Source organism: Triturus cristatus, chromosome 3_2 (genome assembly GCF_964204655.1).
Source record: "Triturus cristatus chromosome 3_2, aTriCri1.1, whole genome shotgun sequence".
NCBI classification, from domain to species: Eukaryota; Metazoa; Chordata; class Amphibia; order Caudata; family Salamandridae; genus Triturus; species Triturus cristatus.
The window spans coordinates 732,969,397-732,992,371 of record NC_140584.1 but is presented as its reverse complement, the minus strand read 5'-3'; the positions used below and the strand labels follow the sequence as shown (position 1 = coordinate 732,992,371).

The 22,975-nt window shown below is 47.7% G+C and overlaps 1 protein-coding gene across 4 annotated transcripts in view; it reads left to right on the top strand.

The window, feature by feature from the left end:
* The first annotated feature begins 7,279 nt into the window (after positions 1 to 7,279).
* MYO1B (myosin IB) overlaps positions 7,280 to 22,975 on the top strand; it is a 715,692-nt gene continuing 699,996 nt past the window's right edge. For 2 of the 4 annotated variants that reach the window (XM_085648783.1, XM_085648781.1), the window contains exon 1: positions 7,301 to 7,461. The gene's annotated coding sequence lies outside the window, so the exon portion shown is untranslated. Of the gene's footprint in view, positions 7,462 to 22,975 lie in introns of all 4 variants that reach the window. The other 2 variants (XM_085648784.1, XM_085648782.1) reach the window with 2 other exon arrangements.

Below are 22,975 nucleotides of genomic sequence, written 5' to 3'. Positions count from 1 at the left end.
ACGAGGCCGACGCCGGCCTCGTGAGCGGAGTTGCCTGCGATGCTGTGCGCCTGCCGGACCCCGGCACGCTGGACCATGAACCCAACAAGCCCGCCCCTGGGCAGCCAGGCCACACTGATCACCTGCAGACACCGGCGTGTGTCAAGAAGGGCCCACTACGTGCCGGCACAAGCTCCAAGCCTGAGGGCCGCGACCTTGGCAGCCTCCTCAGTCCATCACAGTCTCCACGACACAGGCCTGCTTTAGTCCTTTCTCGTTGACGTACTCTACTGCCACCTTAGGACTACTCTTCGACCCAGTTGGTCACATGTGCGAAAATGTGTCCAGATTCATGAATGGCAGTGACTCCAATACAGGGCCAGCGGCCACAGCACCAGACCCCCCACCCCGATTAGTGATGCATAGTTCCATATGAGCATCTAGCAACACGTGGTGCCACCCACCTTGTTCAACGCCAGCCGGCGACACGTGGTGCCATTAACCCTGTTCAACGCCAGCCAGCGACATGTAGTTCCACTAACCCTGTACAATGCCAGCCGGCGACACGTTGTGCCACTAACCCTGTTCAACGCTCGCATTTCATTTTTTAACTTGTGTGAAAATCTGTTTTAAAAATCACTCACCGACCTACTTGGCACCCGATCTACTTGGTGCAGGCATCCCCGCACAGCAGAATCAGCGCTGACGCGGGAGAGTCTCTCTGTCTCTTTTGCCGCCATTCCCCTCGCCTAGCCACAAGACACGCCCACTTGTGAGGCCACGCCCCCCACACCAACTATTCAAAGCGCGCTGAATACAAGCGTCGCATTAGATAATTGGAACCTCCTGAGGCACAGCCGGGAGTAGAATTCGCTCGCATTTCATTTTTTAACTTGTGTGAAAATCTGTTTTAAAAATCACTCACCGACCTACTTGGCACCCAATCTACTTGGTGCAGGCATCCCCGCACAGCGGAATCAGCGCTGACGCGGGAGAGTCTCTCTGTCTCTTTTGCCGCCATTCCCCACGCCTAGCCACAAGACACGCCCACTTGTGAGGCCACGCCCCCCGCATCCTCTCACTGCCCTATAAACATGTGCATATACCGGAGGAGCAGCGGACGAGCGCAGCGGGCGCGACGATTGCGCGCCGAAGGCGCGCTTAAGGCAAGCTCGTCTGCGCTCGTCCGTGCCGAGTCCGGGCCTAGGGCCATACCCCCTACATCTCAGTTTTAAAAAGACCAGGTATTACAGCGCTGAAACCCTCCACAGTATTAGGCCCCCTGTTGTGGACTGCCCCCTGCATTTCTATCACGCAGAAGACATTCCACAAACCTGTCCAAAATGCAAATTAACCCTCAAACCTAAGCTGGCCCTAGACTTGACACACGAGTACTGTATGTTTATGTTAAACTGCAGATCCCTGCCTAAACACAGGGCGGAAATTGCCCTGTTGTTAGAAGAACGCATGCCAGACATAGTATTCCTGACGGAAACGTGGCTCGCCACAGACTCCGACCCTGCTCTAGTAACAGCCCTCCCTCCAGGCTTCCAAATTACTCGGCAGGACCGACCTGAGGGGAGAGGAGGAGGCCTAGCAATCATTTATAAAGAACAGTTTCACTGCCGAGCTACTCCGGAAACAATCCCTGACTGTGAGAGCTTAGCCTTCAGTCTCGAACTTTATCCTAATAACTGCTTCTCAGGAACACTAATTTATCGCCCCCCAGGCCCCCCTAAGCAGTTCCACAATCATCTTTCTTCGATTGTGGCTGAACGCGTTAGCACTACATCTAACTTCACTCTGTTAGGTGATCTCAACCTTCATTTCGATTCTGCACTGGATCATACAGTCACTACGCTCGTAGATGACCTAGCTGCCTTGCAACTAATCCAACATGTCAGGACCTCAACTCACGTTAAGGGCCATCTGCTGGACCCCGTGTTCAGCAACTGTGTAGACCTTGTAGCCGGACTACCAATTCCCCTCCTGTGGACGGATCATTTACTGGTCCCCTTCACCTGGACCACACTTAAGCCTCCACCCACTAGACCCACGATAAGACTCGCCAGAGCCTGGTCACGCCTCCCAGTCAACGAATGGACCATTAAGCTCGCCAGCAACCAACCCCTCTACAATGAGGATCCTTGTCTAGCCAATCAGGCTTATGAAGATTGGATTACACAAACCCTTGAAGACACCCTCCCTAAAAGTAAAATCACGCTGAAACGCTCCCATAAAACTGCCCCCTGGTACTCAGAGGCTCTCAGGGAAAAGAAACGCCAATGCAGAAAAACAGAAAGACAATGGCGTCTAGATTATTCTCCGGAGGAAAAAATTCGATACCGAGACTGAATCAATGACTACAAAGCAGAAGTCAAAGCCGCCCAAGCTGCATACTTCTCTAATAGAATTATTCTAGCCAAATCAAAACCCAAAGAAATTTTCCAAATCGTAAAAAAACTTACCAATCCTCCATCTAGCCTGCACGAGACAAAATCAACAGTCCATTGTAATGACGTAGCAGAGTTTTTCCACCAAAAAGTCAATAAAATCTACTCATCCTTCCCCCCCTAGCTACCACCCCTTTAGCTCGAGCCAATACAATTATGGCACACCCCCCACTACAGCCTCCACCCACACTGGACCACTTCCCCCTTCTAGATCTTGCATCCCTAGAATCCGTGGCTCGGAAAGTAAAATCTGGATCCCCTGACAATCCAGCCCCGCCAGATATCATAATGTCAGCATCCCAGATCACATTGCCAACCATAATGGACCTCCTGAACATATCCATCACCTCCGGCACTGTCCCTCCTGTCTGGAAACGGGCCATGGTCCGAGCCCTGTTAAAAAAAAACAATCTGGATCCCGCAGATTTTAGCAATTACCGGCCTATCTCCCTGCTCTCCTGGGTGAGTAAAATCCTGGAGAGATACATTAACCTCCAACTGGTGAATTTCTTAGAAAACAGCCAACTGTTAGACCCCACCCAGACGGGTTTTAGACCCAAACACGTAACTGAGTCCGCCCTCCTTGTGGTCACTGAGGAATCCAGAAAAATCCTAGATCAAGGAGGATCAGTGGCAGTGATCCTCCTCGACCTTAGCGCGGCATTCGATATGGTCAGCCACGACATCCTGCTGAACTGTCTGTCTAGCGTCGGAATCAAGGATAAAGCCTGGCTTTGGTTCAAGTCCTTCTTGAAGGACAGATCCTTTCGAGTATTCGATGGTGAGTCAGTGTCCACTAGCAGACCATTGAGGTGCTGGGTCCCACAAGGCTCCTCTTTAAGCCCTGCGCTTTTCAACATCTATATGAGGCCACTGGCTGAGGTTGTCCGTCCATTTGGGGTTAAGATTATTTCTTACGCAGACGACACCCTGCTGGTGGTCTCATTGGCACAGGAGGCCGACATGCCATTGTTAGGCGGGCTTAGAAAGTGTTTAGAGGAGGTAAAGAGCTGGATGTCTTCATCATCCCTCAAACTAAATGGGGACAAAACGGAGCTGATGCTCCTGGGCCCTTCTGACCCCAGTTTCTTCAACTCTTTGTGGCCCCCCTGTCTAGGCACCCCTCCAGCACCCAAGGATAACATCATGAGCCTCGGGGTGTGGCTGGATAGATCCCTTTCATTTAACATCCAGGCTACAAAACTCTCGGCTACCTGCTTTGGCCTTCTTAGGATGTTAAAGAACATTCTCCCCCTTCTACCCATGGAGGCTAAGCAGGTAGCCATCCAGGGTTTGATACAGTCCCGCCTAGACTTTAACAACGTCCTCTACCTTGGTGCTCCAGAATACACCTTGCGTAGACTTCAGACAGTGCAGAACTGTGCAGCTCGCACACTGCTTCAGCTTCTACGCAGACAATCAGCTAAAGCGGGTTTGATCAGCCTACATTGGCTGCCAGTGCGTCAGAGAATCCTCTTCAAGGCCATGTGCATTGCCCACGAGGCCTTTTGGGACACAGGTCCTATGATCACTCGTGACCTAGTCATCCACTATCAACCCAGCAGAAGTCTCCAGCCAGGCCTTCATGGCTACTGCCCCAAGAATAAAAAAAGACTAGGTCTGGCGGCAGGACATTCACCTACAATGCCTCCAAGACCTGGAATACACTCCCCCTACATCTTAGAGCCAACGCCAACCTTTCTTCATTCCGCAAACAGTTAAAGACATTCCTATTCAACCTACCTCAGTAATTCTCTGTTAGCAACTCTGCCAGGCCACCTCTGTTGGTTCCTAGCGCTTGGACGCTCCCGGGCAGCAATCGCGCTCTATAAATCTACTTTTCATTTCATTTCATTTCCACGCCAGCCAGCGACACGTGGTGCCACTAACCCAGTTTAACACCAGCCGGCGACACGTGGTGCCACTAACCCTGTTCAACACCAGCCGGCGACACGTGGTGCCACTAACCCTGTTCAACACCAGCCGGCGACACGTGGTGCCCCTAACCCTGTTCAATGCCAGCCGGCAACACATGGTGCCACTAACCCTGTACAACGCCAGCCTGTGACACGTGGATGGGGGACCAGGACTACCCTCGGACCAGTAGGTCCCACATCCAGCACCTAGTCGCAAATCACGAATGGCAGAGTCCACAGTGTTCGCACGGAGAGGAAGATGTGGCTCAGTCCGGACGAAAGCCGGGTCACAGTCACGGAGGTGACCGAACAAGTGGTGCCACTAAATCTGAACTACGCAGGCCGGTGGGGCCATCCAACCTATGCCAGAGACACTAGATGAATGGCCAGTGCTGACCGCTGCCTCAAGCCGACGCCACGGCCAACTAGGTCACACATTTGGTACTGAACATCGGTCATTCCAAGGCAGAATGCATTTTATCGCACGCACGGAGATGCGTAAGAGGATGACGCGTTGCAGTCTGGAGGGAACAGGATAATCGTTACCGAGGTGAGTGAACACTACCAACAACTGCCCTTGTGTCACTAACACTGCCTTGAGTGCCCACGACACGTGGCTGTGGGCCACTGCTGAGCGACGGCTCCAGCCTATACTGCGGGCCAGTAGGTCACAGAGTCTTGATTTAGCAATGATGGGGTTCATATCAGTGTACCGCCAGCATCACAATCCGCACACCCTCTCAGCACCTGTGCCACTAAGTCTGTTCCCCGACATTCATGGACACTCACTGGTCGTACATTTGTGGCGTTTGAGTCTATGGACTAGGGGCTAGTTTTCATCCGCCTGTAGCTGATACTGAGTTGTTGGTGTGAACGCGGTTTGCGCTTTCCACTCCTCCATTTGCTGCTTCCAGATGACATCAGGCCTTCCGCATCATGTCCTGGAGGACAGCTTCCACTGTCCCCCGAAACACTCTACAACATATACCTCGGACATTGATGAGGACCCGCTCAGGTCGCATGGCCCATATGACTGCACCGCAAGTCAACGTCCACACTGATGACTGTGGCCTGGGTTTCCTTCAGCTCCTCCGGTGGCGCTGGACTGCCACCTCCTGGCGCCGTTACTGCCTTCCTGTTGGCAGTGGATTTGTGCCTGGTTTAGGTAGTCAAGTAATGCCAATGCCTATTGGCTTCCTGGATTGGCCTCCTCGGCACTCCACCTGCAATCCAGGTGGTCTGCTTGTGGGTCAGTTGCTGGTAGTGTTCTGTCACCTCCGTGACGCTGGCCATGTTTTCCTGCGGTCTGCACCTCGTCTTCCACTCCCTATTCTCCTTGGCCTTCCCCAGCCCTGATGCTCCTTGCTGGTAGTCTGTGGGGGTTGTGGGGTTCAGGTTGGCCCATGCGCTGTGTCAGGGTGCATCCATGTTGCTACACACTTTGGATTGTTTTTCGTGTCTTTTTTCTGTGGTTTTTATAGTGCATAGTTCCGCCAGACGCGTGGGATTTGCAGGCCTGTGGCTGGTTTTCGCTACTTTTTGTACTGCGGTTGGCCTCATCGCATTTTTTTTGCATTCACGTATCGCATTTATGCAGCGTGGCGTTGAATTTGACACGGACATTTGGTGCGTTATCTGGTGACTATCGCATGCTACCGCCTTGTTGTGAATCCCATGTTGTCACGGGGTTATTTTCGCGCGATAGGCTGCGATATTGAAAGTTGCGTTACGCTTCTCTTGCGGTAGTTATCACACGTTCTTGTGAATATACCCCCTAGTGTAATCAAGGACTACCACCCCCTCACTGTGAGGGAAGAGCTCAGGGATGTTTTTAAATGCTACCACAAACGTAGTGGAATATGTCCTTAGAGTCCCTTCAGAACCTCTAAATTATTTTGAACATTTGAAAGTTGTGCCGTAGAATACACCATTTGGTGCTGTTTTTTAATATTTTTGTCAGGGAGAACACCCATCTGAACCTATTTAGTAGGTTTACTAGGTTTAATTGCTTTTAAGTGGGTCTTGTGCTACCAGTAAAGACAGCCGGCAGTGTGATGGTGGCCCAGTGATGCAAGTGGACCGGATCAATGGTGAAAGGGGGTCACGACCTCTTTAAAAAAAAAGTTGGACAATTGCACCTATTTTGGGGGGGGGGGGGAGACAAATTAAGCACTTGAACCTAATTGTAACTCCTGTTACAGCGCTTACAAGCGGTTAAAGGGGAAACCTTTGAGAGAGAGGAGAGCAGAGGGGAGGTGGGCGGAGAAAGGGCACCAAAATTGATTTCGACCGGTACGCCATCTCTACGAAGTCCAGCCCTGACTACTGATAATAGGGTAAATCCTTGTAAATATAGAATCGTACGTCATACTCTATAGGACAACTGTTTCACCACTCAAACATAATATTCCTTCTACTCTCAAAATATGAAACCATTCGAACTTGTAATTCGTTAGACATCTACCTCCCTGATAGCATGCCCGGCACGTCTATTAGCTGCGCTAAATTAATACAAAAGCGAAAGTACCAGCCCCAGATAATAACGTGCTTTCTACTAACATATTTGGGGTCTTACAGCAACTATTAATGGGATAGCCTTAAATACGTATTTTAACTGTGATGTCACTACTACTTTTGCAAAAGAATCCTTCTTGAAATATCAACAGTTGTGTTTTAGGTCTACAGCCGGACACCATATAATAACAATTGCCGCTCTATAAACTCGTTGCTTGGTCTCATCTAACTTGTGGTAGTGTGTCTGTACCTGCAGGTGGCGCTATTTGCTCACTGGGAAAGAGACCCCCTGGTTTCAAGCAAAACCGAGGCAGAAAGTGCGGGGCCGCGCTTTCACCAGCAGGGGGGGCAGATGTGAACTGTGGTCCCGGCAGCTTCAGTCCATCCCCCCCCCCCTGCTGCTCCACCTTCCAGCGCTCCTCGGCCAGGCGTGGCCATCCCAGGCAGCAGGAGTACCGGAGGAGGAAGAGGAGAAGCCGGCTCCCAGCTTTGCCCAAACTCCTGTAACCGGGGCGGCCACTCTGCAGCCCGGGTCCCGCTCAGTCCCGGTGTCACTCTGCTGTGATTCGCGAAGGTGGGGAGCAGTACCCCAGTGCCAGGTCAGTTTGTCGCCTCAGGAGAGTTCTCTTTTTATTGTACTCAGCAGCGAAGGGTACCATGCGTTTTTTGGGGGGCGGGTGCTGGGGGGCGTACTCAAAGGGGGTTAGTGCATGTGGGAGCAACTAGTGGATACACACTTGGCACTCCAAAAATTAAGTAATTGTTTAAGATGTTTTACCTTCACTTTTCAGTTAACTCATTCCGGCATTCAATGCATAGCACAGAACTGAGATTTGGTTACAGTGTTTGATATTTCCAAACGTGACTCCTCGACCTCGTTTCCTTTGTCCATGTCTGAGCAGGTATGCAGTCCATGTTTTTTCCCCCTTTGCGTTCAGGGACTTGCAGCGCTGCTTGTCACATTCATACAGACAGCTGGGATTGAAAGGACACACGGACGTGGGAATGATGCGGGCTGTGCTTATCCTACTTTAACGTATCCGTCAATCACTCATAGACATATGGAAAGGAACACTCCTTTATGTGGTGTGGCCCCCGTCCCCTTTGGTGATTTTGGTGTTTTGTTTTTTATGTTCGCATCTGCGGGACAGGCAGGGTGTTGTCCACGCCTGGGGTGCATTGAACAGCATGTGGCCCTCGTGAGCCGTCCACTTTAGTTCCCTTTTCGCTGGCACTAAAGTGTGAACTCTGCCTGCTCGTGGCAGGCCGCCCTCAGCGGTTCCGAAGAGCGGTAGTGCGTATGTATAAGGCTTGTTTAGTTGGGACCCTCCCCTGGGGTCTGATATAGGGGCCCCGGGCCAGGCATGCGCACCCCTCGCCCCTGTGTCTTCCTGGAATAATAGTAACCAGCTGCGCTGTGTCCTCCGGCGATCACCCACACCTGTTCAGGGAAGAGGTGTGTGTTTTGGGGGAGGGGGCCTTGTTCTGCCGACGTCAGTAGCGTCAGTCCACGCTCTCCCACAGAAGGGATACTGAAACTTGGAGCTGAGCCCGCAGCTCCTCTGTGTCCTTGTCAGTACCATTTGTTTCCCCTGTCAGTTGTCGTAAAGTCACGCCGTTGTTTTCGTAAGTCGACTTTGCATCAGTGTTTAGTTGTCTGCGACGCTCAGCACGTGAAATACTGGAAGCGTTGTATTGTGCTTTCATTTATGTAGCGCTTCATTCCCTCGAAGACGCATAGAAGCGCAGGATTTATATAGTCTCCTTTACCTCTACACTAAAACGCCCGCAAGTGAGACCAACAACTCGTCATGGTTATTGGGTTAGTTCAGTCATATCTAGCGGAGCAAGATGCCTCGGTTGCTTTATGGCGCTAGACAGACTTGTAACCAACCAATGCATTGTGGAATTATGTTTTGCACTTGAGCCTCAATTATGTATGAGCCCATAGAATCACACTTTCACGTGTATTTGTGTTCACTGAAAGTCAGTCCCCCCCTCCCCCCTTATACTGGGGTTTGTGTATAATGAACAGACACTTAGTTACCATAACCGCACATTGCCTATAAATTAGTCTACCCACACGATAACCGAATGAACACGTTTTAATGATTGCTGCTTGACTTGAGAAGAGACACCGCTCCTCGGGTTATGTCGGTGGGGGGCGGCTCTCTTATGCTTTTCAGCCCTCAGTGAACACAAAGGGCGTCCGTCCCCTTTACTTCAGACTGCAGACGGCTCCCTCGTGCTGTTCCTGGCTCCCTCCCTGCCGCCCAGTGGTCCTGCTCCGGGGGTCTGGTGGGTGGAGTGTCTTTGTCCAGGCGGCGGCAGGGCCAGCCTCCCTGTGAATGAAAGAAACAGCCCCCGGGTCCTGTTTCCCACACTGGCGTGATTCATTCAAGCCCTGATTGGAACCACATTGGGAGCAGCCGTAGATAACATGTCGGCGCTGGCAGTGCTCGGTGCAGCCGGTCTGCCCTGGAAACCTCTTCCTGCACAGGATGGTTGTTGCCTCTATTGTTCATAGACGTGTTGTCGTCCGAGGCGGCGCGCGCTGTTGCTTGGTGCTGAATGTGGCTGATTTGGAGTGCAGATAAACTCTCTTCACTTGAACGCCACCGCGCAGACCTAGACAGCAAACTTCAACAAAGCTGGCCCGCCCCACCTCTCTCCCTCTAACGTGCCTGCTCAGGACCAATGTGGAAACCAGCGTAGATGACTCTGATCGTAAGAAAAACGAACCAAAGTGGGACCCGCATAGCTACTGAAAGCTTCCAGCTCACCGGAAGCCATAAACTGCGTTACTACCGGCATCTCAAACTTATTCAACCATCGCGCTGTTAAGCGCCGCGCCCCTTAACATGAAAACTGCACCGCGGTGGTCCTCACACACAACATGGAAGCACTTCCGGCATAGGGTCCTAGCACCCTACCTTCATGCTGTCCCGTGCTATCCATGTAGTCAAGCACATCTGCGCCCTATATAGTCTTAGTAAACGGTATATAAATGTTACACTGCTATTTGCAAAAATAACATATTTTTAACTACAGGTATATTTAAACATAATTGAAAGAAATACTTCAGAAACAGCTTTTTCATTAAACAGGTTGGAAGAAATGGCAAGCAAAATACTGATCAGAGTACCAAATAATAGTAACATCTGACATATAGTGCCTAAACACGGTAGAAGTGTGGTATGTAGTGCTGTGTAAAAGTAGTTATCAAGCACAGGGCGTGGAAATAGAATGGTGTGTTTTTGATAGTTCTCACGCTCCATCTCATTAGTTTAGCTGTCGTACCTCTAATAAAAGCTGTACTGGGAGCCCTTGGAGTCAGTGTTTCGTCAGTCGGCCCCCTGATGCTGCCGGCCGCGTCACGCCTCGGTGTTCCTCTGCTTCCTAGTCCCAGCAGACACTGGGACAGCATCAGAGACTCCATGTGCAATCCTCGCCCTGCTGTCATGCTATTACCAACAGCATGAGACCAGTGCGGGAATTGTCCTGAGTGGGCTGGTTTAAAGCTCACTCAGGCACAGGCAGTCTGGACTGTTTCTCCAAGCTGGCTCTGCAATACAGCTGGGTTGGAGAAACCTAACTGCGCATGTATGTTTGGCCGACCTGAGACGGTCGGCAAAACAGACATGCGCACTTAGAAATGCACATACCACTTCATTCCTCCTCGCTCAAATTGCCTGGCCTCGCCCCTCCCTACACATACTTGCTCAGCCAGCAGCTGAAAAATAAAACAATAGAAAAATATTGTTTTTATTTTTCAGCTGCTGGCTCTGAGCCGGTAGGACGACGCTCCACCGCCATTGCAGAGAAGCTGCCACTGGTGTTGCATCATCAGTGTCATGGAGTTACCTGGTAAACTTATCAAGAATGGTAAAAGGAGACCACGTGTTGTAACTCGACAGGCTATGTTTGGGTGTAACTTTGTCTTTGGAGAGATGTGCGGAAGAGTCTGCGGGGAATGTACTCTTCCCAGAAGACATTTCGCATTGTTGGTGTTCTGGTCACTTTCAGGAAGTGGTCATGTTATGTTGCCTATTTTCGTGGCAGATGTCTATAATTTCCATAGTGGAGGTTTTGGTCAGTGCTGGATCCAGGGTATTCTGAGCCCACCATTGAAGGTCTGCTAAGGGATGAAATTTGTGGCAGTGTTGTCAAATGGACACGATTTGAAGAGGCTGGGCCTGTCTTCATTTTGTTAGCAGTAAACCGCAGTGGCAGCTTGTAGGGAAAGGGGCGGGGAAAGAGTTTAAAAAAAAACCAAGATAAGGTAAAAGATGACTCCAGCCGCCGTCTTCCCCCTCCGTTCTCCCTTGGCTCCTGGCTCCCGGAAGCTCTCAGGTTCTCCTGACCAATCACAACGCTGCCTTACTGCAGCGTAGTGAAAGGTCTGAGCACCGTGTTTCGGCGCTTAGAGAGGGACTGGGGCCTGGGCATGTACTCTTACCCAGGTTGTAAAACGGCCTGGGTGAGGGAACATGCACAGCGCCCTCTTAAGGTGCCTGCCACTCCTCCCATTGCTGGCTGTGACAACAGCCTCGCCCCGCCACCTGGAAAAATAAAATAACTTATCATTTTATTTTTCCTTTTTCCACTGCTTGAAGAGCTGGAGCCTCCGCTGGTAAACCGAAGGCAAACCTTGATGGATGGTGGTTTTGGACTTGAGATGGGCACCACTTGTTTTCTGAATTAGCGTGTATCACAAAGGCCAGACCACTGCCTCAATAGTTTCTCTGTGGGGTGGATGTGTACCTATAGTCAACACTGTTACTTTGTCTGCCCCCTACATCAACATATAGTATTTTGAAGCTGGTCGCATTGACCTTTTGGCATCTATTGTGGTTTTGTTGTTTATCATTAGTTACTTTTGACATATAACTTGATACAACTCTGACACTGCTCTACATGTGCCCCGATCCTTTACCCACAAAGGGAGATCAAAGGACCAGAGAACTAGCAGGGGCCCACTGGGGGGTGGCACCTCACATGTTAGCGGACAAGGAACAGGAACATCCACTTAAAAGGCTGCTTGCTGCACGATGGGCAGGAGCAAGGGAGATGGCTGGGGCATGTAAACCTGCGCTGCCGTACAGGAACTCACGTAGGGATTTGCGCTCCCTCTCTGGAGTCCACAAGTGAGTTCCAGTAAGGTGGCGCGGTTTTACATACCTTCGCCATCCCTCTTTGTCCTGCCCAGGGTGCAGCAAGCAGCCTTATAAAGTGGTTGGTCCTGGATCAATTTTGAGATGCATTTACCCGTTACTGCGTAACACCGACATCTTTTAGAGAAGAACAACACATCGGGAAAACTGTGATTAAAGATTCGCGATACTCTTTAATACCCCCTCCCTCACCTTAACAAGCGCAATCCATATCTCTCCCCAACTTAACAAGTGCTATCAGTACCGCTAACTGCTGTGTTTTAGTTAATTTCTGTAATGTTAACTTTTTATCGAAATGTGCTCGCTATATTCGAAGCACTCTCGCTGTTGTCAGGTAAAGTTACTGCAGCTCTGAGATAAGTTATATTTCCCAAGATGAGGCAATCCGATTAAGTAAAGATGTTGCGTGCCAACCCTACTGATTTAGGAGGCAGGCTATTGCTTCTTCAGAAAAACACTACAGGCTTTATGGCACAATTCTACTTCTTTTGGGAAAGCTGTGGGTTGAACCTTTAAAGAGGAAAAAGCCAACAATCTGGGAAGTACGAGAATTGCTAACAAACCTCTGAAAGCCTAATGCTACCTTCAAATGCAGATCTCACAGCAGCTGTTGGGAGGTACTGCTTTGCAGCACTACACTGGATTAATAGGGTTGCTGGTGAATATATTGATCAATTCAGATTTGTAAAGCATGACTTTTCACCCCAGGGACTATCCAGGCGATGAGGATGGGCCCATTGGTTGAACAGCCAAGTCTTGAGTGCTCTCCTGAAGTCGGAGAGGGTGGTGGATGTCCAGAGGAGGAGGAGCAGGTCGTTCCAGGGGATGTAGGCTGGTCCTATGAAGTGGGGGGCCTTGAACGCGTGGGTGAGTAGCTTGAAGTGGCATCTCCTCTTGAGAGGGAGTCAGCGGAGGTTCCTTGAGGTGGGGGTTTATGTGACCGTTTGGGGAGATCTTGGATGAGTCTGGCAGCTGTGTTTTGGATGTTCTGGAGTCATTTCAGTAGTTGGGTTGTGATTCCAGTGTTTAGTGTGTTACTGCAATCCAGTCAGCTGGTGATGAGGGCATGTGTTACCGTTTTCCTGATGCTGGGTGAGATCAATCAGGAGTTTGTATAGCGTGGCTACTCACCCGTGAGTGTTTCAAAGTGCTGAGAAGGGGTTGGGGAGGTTGCTGATCCATCTAGGTATGGAGGTGCAGTCGAAGAGCCGGCGTAGAGTGCGTTGCCGTAGTCAAGTCTGCTGGTGATGAGTGCGTGGGTGACCATCTTTCTGGATTCTGTGGGATCCATCTGAATGTCTTTTTGAGCAGACTGAGCGTGTGGAAGCAGGATGAGGATACTGCGTTGATTAGGCGGTTCATTGTTATCGACCTGAAGATCTTGCAGTGCATTTGGAGAATGCAGAAGTTTGAGGAGAATACTGCGTTCACCTGGAGCTCCATGGAGAGTTTGCTGTCCAGTATATGAAGTGGTTTTGGCTCGGGATGGTCACAGTAGTCACAAGTCACTTGATTTTGGTATTTCATTTATTTCTCATGATGTCACCGTACTTGGAAGCTGAACTGCAGTGTCCTTTGAACTGAGCCCTGGGTCATGTGTGATGATTCCATGTGAAGTGGTCATTGGATCTCAAGTCATGAATTGTAATTTGCAGTGATGCATCATTTTACGGCTAATCAGTGATTTTCAAACCTAAAAAATCGGCTCTATTTTGCTGACAGAACACTAGCAGGTGTGTCTAGGATGCTGGGGCTGGAATATAGGTTTGCTGGCTCTAGGCCACCACTTTAGTAATCGCGTCACACGGCCACCCCACACGCCTGAGAAGTCAGAACAAGAGCTTTAGACACTCAGCCTTCATTAGCCTCAGGTTTACTACTGTCCGTTTCATTTGCCTCATTGTCTTGTATTGCCCAGGGTATACACCTTCCCAGGGAAATGTTTCTTATAAGAGGGATGGCGAAAATATGTCGGCAAAAAGTCACTTGTTCGAATGCTGTTTCGAACATCTCTTCGAAGCCGAAGGAAAGCTGTATATATCGGAGGAAGGCACCCTATACATGGTTAACCTTAGGACATGCGACTCACACAAAGAGGGGTTAAGGGAAGAACCAAGCTATATACAACTCCTGTTGTCCTATATATCTTCCAAATAGAATAAATCTCACGTGATATAGGGTAGCACAATGAAAACTAGAACCAACCGTTATCTTGGGCATGTGCCAGTTATGGGCGAAAACCCTCACTCACCCGAGGGTGACATGCTTCATCATTAGGTTCCTCCAGCACACGGGGACCGCAAGGTACCCCGTGTGGGCTACCACTTAACCCGAGAGGGAAGGAGCAGGAGTGCTAAAGCACGCGTTGGATCTACCAACTCGAAATGGTGAAGAGGGGCAGAGTGCAAAAAATGGAAAAAAAGTGATGGTTAAAAACTATCTAGTTAGGGGCAACAATTTGTATTCTTCCTGCCTAAATGATAGTAATTAAAAAGCAAGTGAGTATAGGGTTGGATATACCATATCTATTGATCAACATGTTTCTGCCCAGGTGACTTAGCTGTGCAAGGCATTCATCAGGATCAAAAGATAGTCACTCTGCGATATCGGTGCTCAAATCATAATAAAATGTATACTTAGGCCTCAAATTCTTGACCTTCAAACGGACAATCGTTCAACGTAATAGGTCAGTGGGCTCTAAAGCATACTTCGTGTGTGTCAACTCGACCGACTTCAGAGTCTTACATCACGCTCGATATGTTAATCCATGCGTGGTGCTGCTTCACGGACTCTGCCAGGACATGGCATACAATTTAATGGCAAAGTCTGGATCCATAACACTCCATTATTTATTAAGATCAGTGCTGATTAAAGTATTCTGTTGGTTCTGAGTGGCCTGTTTGGGGGGTGTTGAGCATCATGAATAAAGTTCTGTTCTTACGTTATGTTGCTGCACCACTGCAGGTAGTGGAGTGAAAGCTCGTGAGCTAGGAGGCTTGAGCATACAATGTCTTCATGTCTTCAGTTGGAAGGGTGAGGGAATGTAGCGGGGGCTCTGTGGGGACTCTTTTGGATTTTGTGTGACTGGCATAGTAGCTTGTGGAGGTTGCTGCACTTTTGCCAGACATGGTACAAAGTAAAGTGAGGGCAACATGAGACAGTCTTGTTGTCTGTCCACATGATCCCGGTCCAGGCATTCTCTACCGTTTGAGAGAACCTGCCTCCTTTCCTTGGGAACATAAGCCCCTGTGTTGAATCCTTGATTAATAATAGGAGCACGGGCTTTGGACCTATCACCCTGCCCTCTCTCTTGAGTAAGGGGTCTCTTTGCAACACAGTAAAACATTTTGCATAGCAGGGAGCAAAGGAGAGTGAGGTGTCTTTCTGTCATACCACGCCATTTGGGATGTGAGGGTTGGGTTTGAGTCCGTGGACCATAATGATCAGTCATTATAATCCCATTATATTAAAAAAATGAGGCAGCCGCTGGGATCCGGCACATTATATACTAATTTCTTTACTGGACTGAGAGGGGAGAATCTTGGTGCGGGTGCCATTCAGTCAGCTACAATGCTGCCTTGACAAACTGCATTGATGCAGGCGCCCAAGCTGGATTTGAAGAAGGGCTGGGGATTGTTTGCTGTCTGTGTAAAATATGTTTACATTGAAAACTCCTTAATACATGGCCGGTATTGACCTAAAAGAAGCATTTGAAATGGTCGGTAGACCCAAACTTTGGCTCACGTTGGAACGTTTGGGGATTGAGTCTTGTCATCACCAGCTGCACCCGAAAGCACTGCATTGACTATACATAAAATTTAGTTTTAAAGGAAAATTGTTCACATTTTGTGTTTTAACTAATTTGAATTTCCCTGTTGATGATATTTATATGTTTTTTGTGCGCGAGAATGTGTATTTGTTTTAAGTGTCTTTGATCTGCATTTTTATAATATCTAGTGTAGTTATCTATAGCATATCTACGGCTGAAACAATAGATTTAAACACAAATGGGGCAAATGGAATTATGCGGCAGTAAAATACCAAATTATACAGCAGGGTTGATTTAATAACTCTGCAATAAAAAGGCAAATTATGGAGCATGCGCTGTAATTAAGGGTAAATTGTGAAATTAGTATTTCTGATTAGACATTTTTACACGCGCATTGATACAAAAAAGGGTGTCCGTGCTCCCAAAACAGACAGGTGTCTTGAGAGAGAAATCTGTGTTATTCAGCAGATTTATTCGAAATGTTATGCACCAACAGGTATTTACTGTCTTGCATGAAAGCAGTGGAATACCATTTTATAAATGCCACCCTTTCTAGGTGTCGGCATTATATTGTAAAACGTGTTGCATTTAGCTGAAGAAAGCTCCTATATTTGCGCACTTCATATTACAAATGTTGCCCGCTGTTTACTCAGCACACCCATGTTATGGTCTAATATTTGTATTTATTTTCACGCTTACTTTGTACATACATGGCAGGTGGCCCCTGAAAACGCCTCTTTTCGTGAATAATACCCACGTCGAACTGTAGGGACTGTAGATGATTTTTATTGATGAGTCTCACTTGGAGATGCTTTTATAGTTCAAAACATAGGACTTTGCAAAAGAGAGGAGCAACTGGTGGTTTCCTTATAAAGTTAGAACAATCTCTTTAAATGACAATTGTTTTTAAAAATCATTGGCCTGATTCTCAAAGCTTTTTTGACCATACGCCTATGTTTTACTACCCAAAGTACCCCATTAACACATGGCAGGTTATTATATCTTACAGGTGTAATGCATGCACTACTAACTGCATGAATGTTTGCCACCACTGAGTGCAATCACACTGTCGAATCGCCTCAGGCAGTGGGTGGATCAAGGCGTGATCTGCTTCCAGACTTTTTAAAGGGTGACCTACTGGGGAGTTGGGGGGTGTTGGCAAATGTATATTCAACATTTTCTGTCCCTGGACATGGTTGGACAGCTACTCCAGCACGGGCCTGCCGTAAATACCTTTTCAAGGCTGTGAAGAAAATCAGTGGGTGTGTTATGGGATGTTTGTCAGTGGGGAGAAGGAGAATGTTTTTCCAAAGGATGGAAAAAAAATCAGTTTTGTAGCACATCTGCCTTTTCCCAAACCGTAATTCCCTTTGTGATTTGGGTCAACTGTTTGTGATGTAAAAAAAAAAAAAAAAGTGTGCTAGTGAAACAAAACATTTTTTGACAAAGGAAAACATGTTTCCACCCTTTGTAAATTATTATGTATTTGAGTCTTTTGTTTACTGTTGTTTATAAAAGCCCCATCTCTCTTCAACCATTGGCAATGTTTACACTATTTGGGCAAAATTGTAATTTCCATAATTACCTACATAACAACAATACGCAGCTGATAAGAGAGTACTGAACTTTTAGAAGGTGACAAGCTCTGCAGTTGAACCTCGTGTACATTGTTTTAATAGGTTTTGATCTATTTAAACCAGAAACATTGTTTTAGTTAAACCTCTGCAAGCGATGACGAGGATTGAAGATTCTGTGGCAAATGTGTTAACCTGAGACTGAAGCAGAAACTGTCACAATGCCTAAAGAACTCCAAATCCTGTTTACTTACCATTAATCAATAGGGTAGATCAAGCAGACTCCCCTTGTCATCACTAACTCCATATTGTCTGCCTCAAGTTTAGAGTGACCAGATAGCTTCATGTGGCCAAGACTCCACGCTGCCATTCCTGGACTTTGCTTTTACATGTCCGTGTTATCAGGTGTATTGGTCCAATTTGCTCAATTAAAATGAACCCAGGCTCCAACCCGCAGAATGCACTGTGTGAAAAAGTCAAGTTCAGGAACGAAAAAGTGGTGTCCCTGTGATATGGAGACATGTGCTCGGAGCCCTTTTGATGTTGCTTTAACAATTGGGCTTCAAGTCTGATGTGCCCAGCTACTTCTCTTCTGGGAGCCTCACCCCCTCCTAAGGGCGAACACCTTTTGTGTTTTGTCATAACACACCCTTCTCAACGCTGGGTGGAACAGGTCTTTGTAACACACATGCCAGGTGTGTCTTCCTAGTGTCACTCTATACTTCCTAATCTGTACATCAGAAAAACGACCCTTCTTTCCTTGCGACCGTTTGTCTGTCACAGACAGGTGAGCGCCTCAGCGGGAGAGACCCCGTGGCTTGTTTTTGCACTCGGCGTTTCTCGCACACATACTGCTGTCTCAGCCCTTCGTAAGCACCCACACAACAGGTTTCAGCTCGGTCTGTTGTGAGGCGAAGAGTTCTATGCACTGCCACGTTTGTTTAAGGGCTTGCAGTAGTACATTGTGGCCAAACGTTGCTTTTTGCTGAGCCAGAAAAAGACGGCATCAATATATCGGTGCTCCGAAAATGTTGCCTCCTTGGAGTTTCTTTGCTGCATATTATGAGCGGAAAGGTCGAGCTGGGAGGTAAATACTGAATCCTCTTTATCTCGAGCAATAGAAATTTCACAGGCATTTGAGGTGATTAATTTTTTCAGCTTCTAATTTGAATGACAAAACGGCAGTCTCGTAAATCGTCTTTTAGATGAATGTGCGCTCTCTGTATGAAGGGGTGATTCACTGCTGTCCTTCGTCTGGCGCCCCCACGATTTTATGGTGTGGTGCAGCAGTGTGCCGGGGCCCCACCTGCCCCTCGAGGGATTCACCGCTTAGACAATTCTTCACCCTTGCTTTAAAGAGCCGGCCGCAGGGCAAGAATAAATGCTTTCAAACCCCTTTAGAGCATCGTTATTAGAAAAGGGAGGCATGCTTGGTGGCTACTGCGAATCAGATATTTTGGGTTGGGCTGGTGGCACGGCCCACCGGCGAAGGGAAGACGTCAGACACCGGCGAAGAAGAGGGTGGATGTGTCAGGCGGTAAACTCCAGGCGGCTGCAACAGGCAGCAGCGCCACGAACAGCGAGGCCGCGGCTACCGGGAAGCGTGGCTTTCCATGAATAGACGAGGCGGGTACAATTACAGAGCAGCGTCTGACCGCCGCGCCATAATGAGAGGGCCAACCTGCAGCATTCAGAGCTGGGCGCGCGGCCGCCGGCTGCAGCCTGCACGCTAGGTTCTGTGGTGGTTCACGTCAAGCCAAAATACGCCTGATATAGCTTAGGAGGCTTGGCTCTTGTGCTAATTTTAGTTCAATCACCTGGATACTCATTACATGTCGAAAAGAAAACAAGAGTTGAAATGGTGCTGTAAGGGTGGGGCGACGTCATTTGAGGAATGGAGCGAAATGTGTGTGGGCGACGCCCTCTTTCTCGAGAAAGGCTTTCTCTCTGCTGCACACTGAGTAAAATCACCCCTGAACCCCTTTGTGTGTTTGTGTGTTCTCTTGTATCATCAGGGCAGTGACCTATGACACCTTCAGGTTAGAAGCTGAGATTCCATTAGCAATGTTTTTACCTTTCTCGATCTTATTTCACTGCTGAGTTTGCGGTGATTGGTTACTCTCTATCTCCAAGAGCCGTGCAGCGCAGGAGACAGATCGCCGAAAGCAGGTTCTGGAGAAGGAAGCGAGGTCTTCTGAGACAGTGGAGACACGTTTGCAACAACCTAGTCTCGCCCTCCTCATATAAAGGCTGGCGTCACACGCGTGTCTCCGCTTACTCAGAAGATGGTGAGGCTGGGTTGTTGCTCTTGTGTGATATGTCTTTAATGCCATCCTACTGCCCCTCCGTTGTGCCACCAGTCGGCACTAAACAGCTATTCGATGTCATAAATGCAGTACAAGGAACCAACAGCATGGGAACTGCTTGCCTCTCGTGCAGTTATGTTATGTGTATTTGTAGAGCGCACCATCGCCTGGGAGGGTATCCTGGAAGGTATCCTGCATGTAAGCATTTCATTTGTTCCTCTTGCCACTTCTGTCCTTCCCGTCTCCTAAGTGTTTTACAGTAGCTCTATTGTATGATTATAAGAGTAACCAACATAACTAGTCATTGAAATCTCTTGTATCTTAGCTCAGATTCTGAGTAACAGATTGATATCAGTTTTTTAGGTTACCTTTACGTGCGTTGTGAAGGTACGCAGTGGAAGGATACCACTGCAAAAAGTCAGCGCAGACTTTTGAGCTGAGCTTAAGGTTCATCATAGATTGAAGAGAATAGGTGAGGGCCGGCTCATCCATGTTCCTCTATGAACCCACTTTAAATCTCTGTATAAGCTTCACATTGCAGGGGATATCACATCTTTTGGGCTCTCTGCATTTCATACTGTAATATTGACAAGCCTTGGTGCCATCTTTGTACATTGCATTGCTGCTGTTGAGCTCCAACGCATCACTTATGTTTATTGCTGAGGTTGGCCTGTCTCAGTTGTCCAATGTGTTTTTTATTGTCTATTCACCCTAAACTCTTTTTCTGTGGGATGAACAGTTTCTCTGAAGAGTGATTTGCTCTGAGATGAGTTCCCCCAAGATGCCCCCTCTGCTGGTGTCGTACGTATGTACTTTATCAAGTAAAACTGTGCATTTTTTGTCCAACATAAACGTTGGACCGGTGCAAGACTGATTCTAAGCATCCCTCAGGATATGTTGTTCCATAGTCATGTTAGCTCACAGTGCACTATCTGCACTCTTAACCTTACAGGGTAACAAATGGATGTGCAACCTCAGAACATGACATCCCTAATTGCCCCCCCCCCACAAAATCGAGGTAACAGATCTCAAATCCCTTTGCTCAGTTACTTATGCACACTCAAAAAGCTACACAAGAAATACAGTGAAGCGTTTCAATATTTATTGAAACATTGTGATTCTTGAATAAAATACTTGCACTGCAATGGTTACTAGAAGGAAACATAATAATGTGATTAGCATTATGAGAATGGTGAAAAAGATGAACAATCCAACCATTTTGCTGATTACAGAAAACTATATGCTTGCATACAAGTACTGTAATATAGTGTACTCCTACCTAGCGCATTTCTACACTATTGTAACTAAGAGGAGTGGATCTGCCAAATCCCAGTTGGGTTGTCTAACTCCCCATTACCTGCTAGTAAGTGTCAGCAAGCTGCCCATCTTGGTGTAGAGATGGACATTATTCCTCTCATGAGGTGACAGGAATCAGAAGGGCAGAGTGCATTTGCGAGCAGTCCCAGTCAGGCCACTATTGTTTATTCAATTGCTATAGTTCTGTCGCAGAATGGCCGAAAACAAATAAGATCCTGCGTGCTGAATTTACAGTGTGTTCAAGGTGTTGATACAGTGCCTACAATGTGGTATTGTAAGCAAACTGAGTTTGAGGAATGTTATCCTGTGTGTGCAAGCAAATGAATGTGTCAGTTGTCGTCGTATTTAAGGAGAGAAAGGGCAACTTAAGAATTAAGCCAGGGTTGAGAAACGCCACCTTTGAATGCTCAAAGGTGGCGTTTCTCAACCCTGGCTTAATACCTCCATGTGGCACTGGGCACATGGGGAATGAAATCCCTGTCTGGTGCCCAGTATGCTTTGCATTACTGAAGGCTGACCCTTTGCTGTAGCCCTATGTCTGCTTTTTATTATGAGGGGTTGACCCCTTGTTGAGAGTTGTCTCAGAGTAACTTGCATTGTTAGGGGGCTGGCTCAACCCCTTCTTGCCCTGTGTGCATTGCATCGGATTACATTTTTGCCCACCTCTTAATATAACTTTTCCTCTCAGAGCCATATTTTCACAATGTTTTTGGGTTTCAAAACTAGGTCAGGGGTCGCCAATATTTCTATAGTGAAATCTACTTCTGCTGAAGGAAAATCCTTCCGAGCTAATAGCAAATTTTCCCACTGTATAATAGTGACAACACCACTAAACATTCCATTAACCACAACTCTAAGCAGCATTATTGCTAGTGACCACAAGGCTTTCAGGTTACCAGCAGAAATGTAAGGAAAAGCTTATGAATATGAAATAGCAGCCAAAATGGCTAGTGTTTTTTTGGCACAAAGGACTGAACCACAGCAATCTAAAATGTAAATAAAATGTAAATTTGATACTTGTATAGCGCACTACTCACCCGCAAGGGTCTCCAGGCGCTTGTACGAATACCGCTGTGGAACCCATCCTGGCTTTCCCTGTGAGGCATCAACTCCTGGGCACCCCCAAGGTGGAGGTCAGGCATCCTTAGCGTTGTGGGGGCCGTTGTGGAGATTAAGCAAGCTATTGCCCAGAGTTGCAGAGTGGGACTCCATGATTGGAATAGGCACCGAGGCGAGAATTATCAGGTCCGTGGAATTTTTGAGCCCAAGACCCACCGAGGTGGGGAATTGAACCCTGGTCCCGGGCTAGACCTCTGCATCAGGGTCTGCCGCTCTAATCATTGAGCCACACTTCTCCACTATCCAATCTATCTCCCCACCTCAGCTTGAATTATCGCACAACTATCAGTTTTAAATGTGTTTAGAAATGCAGCTTTTTGCCGTCATCAGTTTCCGATAATGCACACATGTTTCTATCATATACATCTTTCTATTTTTGGTTAACAAACTCCATTTGCAGTCGCAAAATCTTTAAAAAAAAATAAAAAAATATCAGTTTTAATTTTTCGGACGTGCACAGTCCCCAAACATGGACTTTTCATCTTCATCAAGTATTCACATGTACAGCTGCCACACATGAACATATTCTGCTTCAAAAACCCAGTTAGTACATTCATAGGCCATGGATGCTCACCATAACACCATGGATGTGGATGCCTGTAGTATGCCATTATTGCCCACCATTGTACCAGAGCCAGCATTGTGCCAAGGCCGGTCAATTTAAAAAAGCAAAGATACCCACAATATGTCAGTCATGGTCACTATTATTTGGGGATGGCTACAAGTGGCCAGTCATGCTATTAATACATAAATGATGTCTGCCAATAGTCCACAACTAGACCAAGAATGCCCAAAATATATCAAGGACGATCATTATTATTCTATTTCCATTAATATTCCTTGCATGGACAATC